The sequence below is a fragment of the Ruditapes philippinarum genome, unplaced genomic scaffold (genome assembly GCF_026571515.1).
Source record: "Ruditapes philippinarum isolate M1 unplaced genomic scaffold, ASM2657151v2 ctg2772_1_1_1_1, whole genome shotgun sequence".
In the NCBI taxonomy this organism is placed as follows: Eukaryota; Metazoa; Mollusca; class Bivalvia; order Venerida; family Veneridae; genus Ruditapes; species Ruditapes philippinarum.
In genome coordinates, this window is record NW_026864662.1 from 79452 (window position 1) to 94013 (window position 14562).

Here is a 14562-nt window from a genome sequence, read left to right on the forward strand (position 1 = left end):
AGATGCTTTGGTAGTTTAGCGCGGAGGAAGGTAGTCTAGTACTGGTGTAACTCTCCAGGAACGATGGTTAGGAAACTACCCGCCTATATGACTAAACACCTGTTGGGAAAAGGCGTAAAATGAAACAAACGAACAAAACAAAATTTTTAATTCACTGTTTTAAGTATACTTATAGTCACTCACTTAAATTCAATAAAACTTTATAATTAATAAAGTATCTATTAAGAAGTTTAAGATTGCACATTTATTATGATTGAGTAACGCGTGAAGCACGGAAGACGTTGAAAAATATCCTTGTTAGATACCATCTACCTTTGGAGTGTTTTCCCCTTATTGTCCGTTTCAAGGATTAAAAGTTCCCTTTGTTATAATTCCCTGCTTTAATTCAATAATTTTGAATACGATATACTAAGAGTCTCTACATGTTTTGAGAAAAGGTTTATTACAATGGCTTTTAGATGTCCATTGAAGTTTAATCACAACAATTACATACTTTTTGTAGATGTACACCTTCGACGTAAAAAGTCTCACATGAAGAAAGCATCAATAGACACAATAAGTGTTACTAATCAAGAAGAGGGAACTTATACAATGACTATAAAGCCGCGGAATTGTGGATTCGATTTCCCTTTGTTTGAAATTGTAAATGCAAATGTAAGTATTCTAAACCAAATATAATTTGTTTCAGCTTATATATGAAGTTTAAACATGTTTTCGACATTTTTGACATAGCATATATCTATCATTGATTCACGCCAGCATATTTTATCTGAATAATTAGGATTATTGACTGCATCTATAAAGTTACTCACTTCAACACTTCGCTTCTATTGGTATTCTTTCTATACGTAAGAAGAAGTATGACATAATGATATTTATCGCAAATATCACAATCATCTAATATTGTATGCTAGACTGTAGCATATCGCCTTAATAATATCAATCTGACAAACTTGTCACGTTGTTGTCTCTTTCTTTAAAGAGCAACTCTCCATCAAATGAAGCGGCTTCGATGCAGTCAACCGGTGAAGCATATAAAAGTATGGAATCTTCGACATATATATTATCAATAACAAGAATTAGTGCCGCTTCTCCACCAGTTTTGGGTTTAATTGATGTGACGTTTAATGGCAAAGAGCGAAAAGGTAATTTTTGTTGTCATAAATATGTCGTTACAGATGATACATGCTCGGGTTCAAAGGAAAAGTATATTAAATTAATCAGTTTCTGTATATACATCTTAAGAGTTGATTTGAAGAAAATTAAAATAGGGATCAAACAAAATAGAACCTGTAATGAAACATATTGATAAGTGATGCTCTACGTCCACCATAATCATTTAAAGTTTTCATGTCAAAAATTGACACTTTTCTTTGTTACTGATACAGGTTTGAATATTTCCTTATCTGCATCTGAGTTTGGAAAAGAACTGCAAGCGTTAGAAGGTATTGGCTCGTTACAAGTTACAAAGACTGGGACTTGCGCTAATTTTGATTTAAAAATCCAGTTCATAACACTTGCCGGTGATCTTCCTCAGATGAAGGTACTATTTGTAAACTATTTGAAATTAAATAAATGTTTGTTATTTTCTTTGTTATACATAATATTATTGGATGATTAGAAAGGACAGAAATATGCACACGTGACTGAAAGCTGTGTTGACAACTGACAAAAATATTTTAACCTTTTCCCTCATATAAGCGTGTTTTGACGGTTTTTTATTCCCCCATTTTTGAGGCCTCAAACAGTGAAAAAATGCCCTATTTAGGCCCCAAACACTGTTTTTCGTTTGAGAAATGTTGTTAAATAAGTGACCACTTTTTCGAGGCCGACAAAATCAAAATGTTAAATCTAGGGGTTGCCAGAAGGGGGATTTGCCTCCTTCTATTTGGGGGGTTTGAAGGGGGCGGCAGTCACCCTCATCTCCAAGAAAATTTTTGACATGTGACAGGCTAAAAATGGCCTCAGGTCAATCTAAGGGTAACTGGTAACGGACGCTGAGAGATAGGGCACAAAATGGGCGCAATTAAATGAAACACTACATAGATGTTACAAGGATGTTACATAGTTGTTACAGCATTGTTACAAAGGTTACGAAGGTTGAGAATGAAATGAAAATTTCACAGATAATTGTTACAAATGTTACAGGTTGTTACATGTGTTACAGCACAAGCCTTGAAAATGGCCAGAAATCAGAATAAATAAGGTTACATAGATGTTACAAGGTTGTTACATAGTTGTTACAGGATTGTTACACGTGTTACGAGAGTTTGGATTGAAATGAAAAATTGAGGCACAAAATTGTGTCAATATGCAAGGGAAGAAATTCAAGCACTTGTTACAAATGTTACTGAATTTGCATGCGTTACGTAGGTGTTACTTAGTGTTACGCTTGTAACAAATGGCAATAGTTTCGTTAAATTGCGCCCATTCACGTGAAAAAATATGCAAATAGTGATTTTTTTGGCACTTTTGAGACGTCTCCCCGTTGCAATGGTAACAGGAAATTTACGATTGAGCATGCTGTTACGGTGGCTATGGTCTAGTCAACATTTGTGCCAAGTTTCATCAGTATTGAAGCATTTTTCGTAGTTTCATAGCAGTTTGAACTTGTTTCAGGAGGCTTTTCAATGAAAACGTCATTTTTCGCAATATGCTCTTGGGGTAAAAGGTTAAATAATGGAATTTCAAAAATGAGGTAAGCCTAAATTGACGCAAGCAAGTCGTTTGCTAGTCGGATTTATAAATCGTGACATTGCATTATATTGCCAAGGACAATGAGCCCTCTTTGTAGTTGGAAAACAGTATGTTTATATGACATTTACAACAATTAAATCCATGTTTCAAATTAAAACAACCACATGCATATTTCTACAAACTTGGTTTTAAAAACGTACACGTTTTTATCACAGTTGTAAATATACGTATAAATAAATTTCTAAAAAATCTAAAAAATAAAATAAACAGGCTCCCTATACACACAATCAGTAATGTTACATTTTCGATCTGTGAATGATTTGTCGCTCTGTTAGTTCATTATATTCAGCCTTTTCTACATAGGTGGTTCAAGTATTCCTTACTTGAATACTGTATTATCACCCTGAGGATATGTGGCCTGGTTTTCAGATTTGTCTTTTGACAGCATATTTGTGATATGCAGGATTCATAATTTCTGATTCCTTTTTTAAATTTCAATTTATTTACCTTCGGTCATTGTTTTCTCCTTAAGGACAGACACCGCATTCTTTGACATGTGGACCATACGCCGCTTTTCACTAAATGGCACAAACGTGTCCCATTGACGGCTCCATGATAATCACCTTATGAACACATCTGCATATATTTCAAAATGAGCCTGCAACGTTTTCAATAAGTGTTGTTTTGGACTTTCGGGATTTTATTGAAGGATTTGTAGCTGTAGGCTAAATTATCAATTTTATTTTTTGTTGTCTGCACTTCATTCGAAAAGAAAAGGAATATCATTTTGCCAGATTAGAGTGTATATATTTATAACCATAAGTATGAACCATATATATTGCTAAAACATTTAAAAAGTCATTATTTGTTAAGAAATATAAACAACATTTTTTGCTTAACTTTTTGTAGGTAAATCATAGTCAATTAAGAGGAATTAATCCTTTTGGCGAAGTTTTCACTGTTATGGATGGTGGACTCAATTATGCTCCTTTAATGGGTGATATGGTTTCCACCATACATAATTTACCACAAGTGAGGCTGTATATCAACGATGTCCCAACAACTTGTATTGGTAACTGTTCTTTCCAATGGGAACAAGCTGTTACACCCGAAGTTACGACAGTCACACCACAATCCGGTATTTTGATACATATTTTTACAGTTATTGATTTCAATATATATATTTTCAACTCGTTTCATTTATTGTTGAATATACAGTAAAGGGAATGAATCAGTTAATGAATACAATAACCCATTTCAAGCGAACGATATTTATTTCTTATACTTTCTGTAGATTAAATGGTAGATATTTTAGGTTTTTATACACGAAAAATACCAATTCAAACACTCCACGTGATTTTGTCACTAAAGACAAAGAACGAAAAAACATGGTGTTAAACTGCCAATAAACACTGCTTAGGGATTACTTGTATGTGCGGCTGTTATGTTTTCACCCTCGATTTTATAGTTTATAAAGTCTTTTTAAGCAACAATAAAAAGCATTTTTATTTAATATATTTTCAGTTCTTATAATGTTTTCTTTTCATACAATACCGAAATAATATCTCACATACACTAACGCCACATATTTGGTCCATATCAGTTAATAAATATTTTGACAAAACGTCGCCAATCCGTTAGCAGCGTAATGACGTCATCCTAAGTAAACAACTTATTCATGAACAAGCTGACGTTATTTCATGCATACAAGAATGATAAATGTCCCACAATAAGTAAGTTTTTATTGTTGAAAACTTAATGAAATAACGTTTTTTCTTATTATTTCTTTTCTTTAATAATTTTTACATCTTCGCAACAGTAGGGTGCAAAAATCGAACAGCGTTATACGGAAATTGGCACCGGAATTTATTTCCGCTTCAAAAAATAACATAAGTGATCTCCTTTATTTTATCGTACTAGAATCGTAATAATATCGGTCTTAGCGAAGTTTATCGGTTATTTAATACCAGATTGGAGTTCTGATGCGTAGGAATTGACCACGAAGGCCGTAGGCCTGAGTTGTTAATTTTTTCGCATCTAAACGACAAAACCGGTGTTAATAGCCGATAAACACCACTAAGATCGAATCATTTCTTTATTATAATATTGTTTTATCATACAAATTCAAATTTTCATTTTAGGATCGGTAGCCATAAATACATCTGTTGAAATATCGGGTACTGGTTTCAGTAATGAATCACGATATAACCATGTGACTATTGGTGGAATCGAATGTAAGGTTATAGACGCCACAACAGATTCAATTGTTTGTTATGTAGGCAACGGTCCTTTAGGTCCTCAAGACATCATTGTTTCGGTTGACGGCAAAGGAAAGACAAGGAGTAACATTCAGTTTACTTATAATTCTGGAATTACGTCGATTATACCAACGTCTGGAAGCTTAGGAGGCAAGGATTGAAAATAATTATCAATCAATAATTCATATGAATGTTAATTTTTACTTTATGTTCTATTTTAAACGAAATGATTAGACACACGACAAAACCAATTATTACACAATAACTATTAAAATATAAAAATAGTTAGAGAAACAGAAGGTTATTTCAAAAGATAACACATATTTTATTTAAATGCTTAAATATAAAAATGAACAGGCAATTGGTTTATAACTGAAACAAAATCTCCCTGAGAATTTCTGATTCAATAATACACTTAAAAAAATAATAGCACATTTTCATAACATAAGTTGGTGTAAAAGCAGCTTCAAAAAGACTTGCAAAACGTATTTCGATGATACACAAATTCATTTTTATAGGAGGCAAACAATTGACGATATCGGGATATGGATTTACCGATAGTGTGACTATTCTAATAAATGGAAAAACTTGTGATATAACAAGCATGATCCCGTCAGAAATAAGCTGTACAATACCAGCATCTGTAAGTATAAAACAATTTATCAAAGCATTCTTTTCTTTTCGCTCGGCATAGCATATATATTGAAAGTGAAAAGACAAATGTTAAAGGTGAAAAGATAGTCCATTCGTTATTTAGTAATACAACGCTATATTTCCTGTAAAATTGAATTGTCGAAAGGAAAATATGAGACAATCAAAAGTATCCAAGAAATTGAAGGATTTGTTGTGCATTTTTAAGTATCTTTGTCTTGGTCGTGCAAAATGTATAGGTTAATTATCTTGATAATTTGCTCACTGTCATCAGTTGATTTCAGGACTATGAATCTGTGTTTGATGTGGAAGTTCTTGGATTAACGTCTAGCACAGCATTGCCGACATCATTTACATATTCGTATGTACTTGTAAAGACTGCTACTGTTACCAGTATAGTTCCAAATACTCTGTATGCAACAGGTAAAGTACAAGTGAAGAAAATATAATTGTCTTTGAACTTGTTTCTAATGATAAGTCTTTCTTAATAACATAAGATATAACTGAATATTGTTTTGTAGGCTGTATCATTGAATGTTCGTGTAATTAAGAGTAGTTTCAATGGCGGTATTGAGAACATTTAATGTAAGAGTCCATATTTCAGGATTCTATAATAATTTTATCATTTGAATTATATTTATACATCTGATATGTAATTGTTTTATGATGTGAACTTGGTTTCACTATAAGTAGACTTCGTATAACAATAACAGTATATAATTAGTATAGATCTTGCTCCTGAATATATTGATTAAATATTTTTGTATAATAGGAGGGAACATAACAATCATCGGATCGTCATTTACACAGACAGAAGGTTCTGTTTTTGATGGATCAAAACAAGTCCATGTTATACTATGGTCAGATACACGAATCGATTTGAAAATAGAAGAAATTGATTCTGGATGGAACGAGATAAAAATTGATGTTACCCATGGATATGCAGTTAATGCGTACGTAATAATATAAGTTGTCAATTGTATAAAATAGTATTAATATAGGTCTTATATTATTATATTAAACAATGAACGCATATTCGTTTTCTTTTACACTATCGATTCTATCCTAATGTATTTGTTTTTGCAATCTATAGATAAAGTTGTTTCGTTACAGAACGAATTTAAAGCTGCCGTACGTGTATGTTGACTTGCAAATAACGCATGTGTTTCCCCTTCAAGGGTCTTTATTTGGTGGAACAAAGCTTACTATTCAAGGTTCAGGATTTGGAAAAAATGTATCAGATATCAATGCTTCGGTCGGAGACGTTGGTTGTGAAATTATTCATTTGACAGAGGTTGAAATTGTTTGCCAATTAGAGTACACTGGTAAAACTCATTATGTCTCAAATAAAGGCGTAGACCCAGGTATATGTATTGATAAGTATGTTTGTTTGTTTGTTTAATTCATTTTACTCCTCTACCCAACAGTATTTCAGTCATATAGGCGGGTAGTTTCCTAACCATCGTTCCTGGAGAGTTACACCAGTACTAGACTTCCTTCCTCCGTGCTAAACTACCAAAGCATCTCCCGGGGATCGAACCCGTGCCAGAGAGGTAACTGGATTCGACCACGGAGTTGGTTCATGTATTGATTACACATACTGGGATCTTAACAAATAAAGGGTTTAACAGGCGATTAAAGATTTAATGATCTTACTTGAATTAACTTCCACTTATATATAATGTTTTACAGGAACATAACACATGATAAGTTGATTCAAGTATTTTGAAATTTCCATTAGAATATGATATTATGTAAATATTTTGATAAACAGCATAAACATAAGAAAGTTATTATCAGCACATTTAAGAATTATAACTGATATTGAACAAACCTTTATCTTTCAAAGGAATAAATTTCCTTATTATACCCCCGAAACGAAGTTTGGGGGTATATAGGAGTCACTCGGTGGTCGGTCGATCGGTCGGTCGGTTGATCTGTCGGTCGGTCCAGTGTTCCGTTGCATTTTCCTTGTCTGGAGCTTAACTTAAAGACTAATGCTTGGAATTCAATACAACCTCATACAATGAGCAAGCACATTCAGAGGAAGTGCAGTGTATAAGAACCATAACTGTATCTTGACAAATTACAGAGTTATTGCCCTTTGTTACTATTCCTTGTCCGGAGCATAACTTGAACATTACTGGTTGGAATTCAAAACATCTTAATACAATGGTCAAGCACAATTAGGAAAAGTGCAGTGCACAAGAACCATATATCTATCTAAAGTAATTACAGAGTTATTGCCCTTTGTTTTTTTCGATAGCTTTCTTTTGTCCGGACCTTAACTAGAAGACTGATTGTTGGTATTCAATATAACTTCATACAATGGTAAAGCACATTGAAAGAAAGTGCAGTGCACAAGAACCATAACTCCATATAGACTAATTACTGCGTAATTGCATTTTGTTACTTTTCCTTGTCCGGAGCATAACTTGAAAATTACTGGTTGGAATGCAAAACAACTTCATCAATTGGTCAAGCACAATAAGAGGATGTGCAGTGCACAAGATACATAACTCTATCTAAATTAATTACAGAGTTATTGCTCTTTGTTACTTTTCCATTGCTTTTTTTGTCCGGAGCATAACTTAAAGACTAATTTTTGGAATTCAATACAACTTCATACAATAATCAAGCACATTGAGTGTGCAGTGCACAAGAACCATAACTCCATCTTGACTTATTACAGAGTTATTGCCCTTTGATGCTTTTCCTGGTCCGGAGCATAACTTGAAAACTACCAGTTGGAATTCAGTACAACTTCATATAGTCAAGAAGCACATTAAGAGGAAGTGCAGTGCACAAGAACCATAACTCAATCTTGATTCATTGTTATTCAGAGTTATTGCCCTTTGATATTTTTTCTTGTCTAGAGCATAACTTGAAAAGTACTTGTTGGAATTCAAAACAACTTCATACAATGGTCAAGCACAATAAGAGGAAGTGCAGTGTAATTATAGAGTCATCGCTCTTTGTTACTTTTACAATTTCTTACAATGGTCAAGTATATTGGGAGGAAGTGCATTGCATAAGAGCCATAACTCTTTCTTGTCTCATTTAAGAGTTTTTGCCCTTTGTTACTATTTATTGTCCAGTGCATAACTTGAAAATAAATGGTTGGAATTCAATGAAACTTCATACAATTGTGAAGGGCAGTGACATGACTTTTTTGTCCGGTGCCTAACTTGAAAACTAGTAGATGGAATTAAATACAACTTGATATAATAGTCAAGGGCAATGAGAGGAAGTGCAGTGTACAATAACCATAACTCCATCTTCAGTATTTGTAGAGTTATTGCCCTTTGTTCCTTTTCCTTGTCCGATGCATAACTTAAAAATTAATGTTTAGAATTCAATGCAACTTCATACAATGGTCTAGCGCATAGAGAGAAAGTGCTCAAGAAGCGTAACTCTTTCTGGACTTATTACAGAGTAACTCAATAAAACTTTATCAATGGTCAACCACACTAAAAGGAAATGCAACATACAAGAACTACAACTATCGCTAATTGCCCACAACCATAACTCTATTTCAATTTTTTGCAAGGTATTTTGTTACTAGTAACTTCCTCATTTCCGAAGCAGTCTTGCGGGGTATTAATCACATTCAGTGATAGTTCCAGTTTCATTGGATGTAACTTAGTACCGTGATTTGTTTATTGTAGCCTTTGGTGTGTATTATGCCTTTGATAGGCCATTTGTCACTATACAAGTCGGTGATTTTGTACAGTGGTCATGGGAAACACCTATTTTTGTCAACAATGTATTCCATGCAATAATAGAAATTGAGACTCCAAGTAATTTAACTAAAAAGAAAGACGGTTTAAGCAGTGGACAACCTAGTAGAAATGGTATTTATCAAATATATTTTTTGCAAAACATTTCCTTTTTAAGGCAGATTTTAGTGAATATTTAATCATTACTGAACATAATTTGAAATGATAAAATAAGTTTTTTGTCATAAAGATTACTAACGACATTCGACAGGTAAGGTTTGTAATTTATGACATTTTATTGCCGTCAATAAAACGATAATTAATACATTTGCATAAATGTTAACGTAATTAACACGTACATATCGATTTTGACCACTGTCTTACGTTTTCGGTTTTTTCTTCCATGATTTTCACTACCTGAAATGAATGGACATGATTATTGTGAATACGCTTTCTTGTCAACATCAAAAGAAAAAAAACATTAACTACATCACAGCAGCTTCGTTCACTACTTAATGAATAGTCTTAACCTAAGATCCCCTTTTAAAATTCCATTTTATTTAGTTCCGCCCATTCTTTTCATGTTTAGGGTACACGCATCTTTTTACTTGGGGACCAAAGGCCGCTTTTCATGGAATGGCACTTCTGTGTCACATTGAAGGTTCCATGATAACCGCCGTATGAACACATCTGCGGATGTTTCTAAATTCAAAATTACATCATTTTCGTGTTAAATGTTGAATTCGGTGCTAGGGGGCGAGTACGGTAACTTGCACTTTCCAGTACCGTCCATGAACAGGCTCAATCAAACCGAGCCTGCAACATTTTCAATTTTGTTGTGTTGGACTTTCTTTAGCGATTCTGTTTCTCTCTATTTTAGTTCCAATATCAACTTAAATCACTTTGACACAGTTCTTCAGCTTTGTTAAAGTGTTATTTTAATTGCTTGCGTTATTCATTGTAAGAAAAATATTTAAAGTAAAAATAAATGATACGCTTTTTAAAAAAAAATTAAATACATTATTTCTAAAAATAGGCGTATTCAGACATCTGTTTACCACCGCTGGCATTTTTTATGTTTGGAGTGGATTTGTCGATCAATGGGACATAAAGAATTATGCTGGTACAATTGAAGTTGTTGAAAAAAGGTCGACATCGGAATATCTTCGAGTCAGTATAGGAAATGCAGAAGCTGAACATATAATCGGAGGTAAAATCCTTAGTGTTCCGCAGTATACAATCTTTGGTTTTGTTTAAGAAACTTCCCTGTTTAGTGTCCATAAATTCAAGTATGAATTATAGCAAAAACTAGTAGAACAAAAAGATAATGGATTTACCTAGCTATAAGTATTTGAAAACGAGTTGTATCATCTTATTAAATGTTTAGAAAAACACAATTATTTCAAAGCCGAAAATTCCTCAAACACATTAAAAGCAAACCGAGATATTCTCAATAATCAGAGAATACATTTCAAATTTTAACATTTTCAGAACAAATTGAAATTAAAGATGAAACACAGTGTTCTCAAATAGTATCCAGAAAAGAGGGATGCGCTGATGATATAGCTTCAATAAATACTTCCAATAAACATGTTTACAAATTTCTGACGTGTAGCACTCCAATCATCAAATCCGTTAATGTAAATAACGGTACAGTCAATACTGATATAGTTATAATAGGGGAAGGATTTTCTGGTAAAGAATGTCAAAATGATATACGAATTGGTGGTCAACCGTGTAGCGTTACAGCGGCGACTACAGAATCATTGAACTGTCGAATGGAAAGAAATGGCAAGCATAAAATGGCAATTTTTCACCATTTCGAAGGTTATGTTAACAACAGAGGATTTGCGAGAATTAATATATCAGATGAAAAACATCACAGCTTCGCACTTATACCAAGTGTGGAAAATATTTCTCCAGACCAAGGTTCGTTAGCTGGCGGGGCTCAACTTACAATTTCAGGATATGGATTTGAAGGGTATCCTTTCGTAACTGTTGGAGGATATGAATGCATAATCCTCAAGAGTTCATATTTCAATATTACTTGCGAGGTTCCTACTTGTTATTCAGACGAAAGCAAAGAAGTGGAGGTGTTTATATATGTTCAAGAAGTCCCTATAAAATCAAAGTGTGAGTCATTGGGAAAGTGCTTATTCCATTACAAGTCAAACTGCACACCTAAAGTTTCATCAATTTTCCCAAATGAATTTTCCGAGCTGTCTCCTCATCCCTTTAATATAACAGGCTCATTATTAGGACATGTCACCGATGACCTCAGTGTTACCATTGGCACTGCTTCAGCTAATGTAATTCTTGCGGCAGATGAATACATCATTATTGAAGTTGACAATATGGCTGCTGGAGTCAATGATGTTGTAATAAGGGTCAAAAATTATGGAAAGGCGCTTGGCACACTTAAAGTTATAAGCCCACTAGACATACACAGTGTTCAGCCATCTCAAGGCAGTATACATGGTAACACAATAATTACTATTTTTGGCAATGGCTTTGTAAAGAATAACACAGAAGTTGACATCGGCGGTACCAGTTGCGACGTTTTGGATACTGAGTTGCCTCAAGTGACATGCCTAACAAAGTCACATCATGCTGGCTCTTTTAATGTTACGGTATTTACCAATGGGTTATCGTTTATTTTTACTTCGTTTCGTTATGCCACAGAATTCACTCCCACAGTGTCACTTATAAATCCAAAGACAGGATTTCCAGGAGACATTCTTACTATTAATGGATCAAACTTAAATGGAGTTTCTGTGTCCGTTTTTCTAGGGCATTCTTTGTGCGAAGTTGTTTCTAAAGAAATCTATCAAATACAATGTATAATCGGAAATCACTCTACTGGAGTCGTTGACGTTACTGTAATAGTTGATGGACTAGGACTTTCAAACTCAAATGTCCAATTTGAGTATCAACTAAGTCTAACTAGAATAACACCGGAGCAAGGTACAATGTCAAATTGTATATTCTACAGTGGTCATATTGTGACATAAAAATATAAACTTAAACATCCTTCCAATTATGGAACATTCATGAATCTGTTTACTTTTTAATTTTAGCAAATATTTTAAGATTTTTTCTCTCGTATGTAAACTTTATATAAAAATGCTTTCGTTTGATCGAAATTTCGCAGATTTCAAGGTATTCTTAAATTGATGTTTTGTTCCCATACAATAATAATTTGAATATACATGATATTTATTTGTATTGAATTCAATTAAATAGCAATGGAGATATTTTGAAGGGAAAAAAACATTATTGACTGAGAATATGTATGTTTGATATAGGTGGAATAGCTGGTGGACAACAGGTTACGTTGACAGGATCTGGACTTGATAATTCAGTACTTGCATATATATGTGGGAAACTATGTAAACTGTATAATACAACTTCAACAAGTTACATATGTAGGACTCCAGATAATCCTGGTTTGTATAAAAGATTGAATACATAATGCTTTATAATTTATTTTTGTCAGTCAAATAGGGGATTCATCCATTGCTCTAGTAACATCACCTCCGCAATAATTTCTATACTCGCTACAGCAGGTATAAAAAAGGTTGTCTGACAAGTTAACAAAAGTTATACAGTTCTAAATATAAGTGTTGTTCTTGCCTGATCTTCGAGATTTACCTATTCATGATGTTCAGCTTGCGATTGGTTTGGAGGCACTTTAATAAACCATAAATTCAAAGAACTAATTAAATATAGACTACGAAAGTCGCCAATTCTTCTTGGTTTTGCTACTACTGATTGACCTCCACTTCAATTAATGGTTAAGAAAAAAGTTCTTGCACATTGCATACAACGTTTTAAAACAAGCAATGTGTTAAAAACTAATGTTGCAACATGAATATATTAAGTTTAAAATTGGAGTTATTTTTTCAAAAACGTCAAAATTGCATCATTTAATTTTAATATATAAGTAAAACAAAGCGATGTTATTCAATTAATACATTAATAAATAAGACCTTATCGTATAATAGAACGACGTGTCTAAAATTATTCAAAATGTTTCGTTTTTTTTCTGAAATGAAAACTGTTTGATATTATTTTTCAGCCGATACGTGCGATGTTACTATTTCTTTAAATGGGTTAACTAAAAGATTGTCGAATGCATATTGTTACATAAATTCTATTACACCGACTATAACAAGTGTAAGTCCAGGCAGAGGTGGAACAGGTGGAGGAACAAATCTTCGTATATCAGGAGAGGGTTTTAGGTAAAGTATAATATATATATTTGTTTCATTTTCAGCTATCAGTAGCAGCTAAAGGGTTTAGCTTTTCCATTGTGGATATTTATTCAAAATCTGTTTGTAAACCGATCAGTTTCTCGTTTATTTAAAAACAATATCTATTTCAGTACTGATTTTGAAAGCGTTGACGTAACGATTGGTGGCGTGTCATGTATTTTGACGAATTTATCCACTACTGAAATAAATTGTATAACGGGGCAACATTCAAGATCCGTCCTTGCTAAAGTCGAAGTACAAATTTCAAATAATGGCATCGCAAAAGAGGTGAAATAAACACATTTGACTTTAAGCAACTTGCCCGTCGTTGTTTTTGTTTTTTGTTTTTTGTTTTTTGTTCGAATTCAGCCAGAGACTTGAATTATTTCATGTATAGCTAGTTTGTTTATGAAAGGCCAAAGGTTCTACTACGGTGCCCGCTTAAAGATTTCTTCCGCTTTTAAAGTTTGAAAGTCGTCATATAAAATTGCGTTGGTGTGACTTCAAACAAGACAGAAAGAGTGTATGTAACTATACAGTCAGATGTATTAATTATATTGAAGTCACGTTATATTTGATATTAGAATGCAAACAAAATGTTCAGTGCATTAAAACAACGTTGTTTATTCGGGTTTCAAGGACGTGGTCTTTATTAAAATTATGTTTTTGCTCATATACCTTTTATGTATGATAAACATTCCATAGTTTAAATCTACATTTAAAGATAAAATATAAATACATTTTTCATTATAGACATATTATTTGCGTTTTTGTAGACTGCAGAGGGTGTTGCAGATTTTAACTATATAGACGTGTGGTCTTCAGTATTTACCTGGGGAGGCGGCCCGTTGCCCCAAAAAGGAGAATTTATTGTGATCCCACCTGGTGCAACAGTGTTACTCGATACAGATACGCCCGTTTTAGGTTTTCTACTTATTCAAGGTACTTTCCATGCCATTAATACTATAATCTGTTAAAATGACT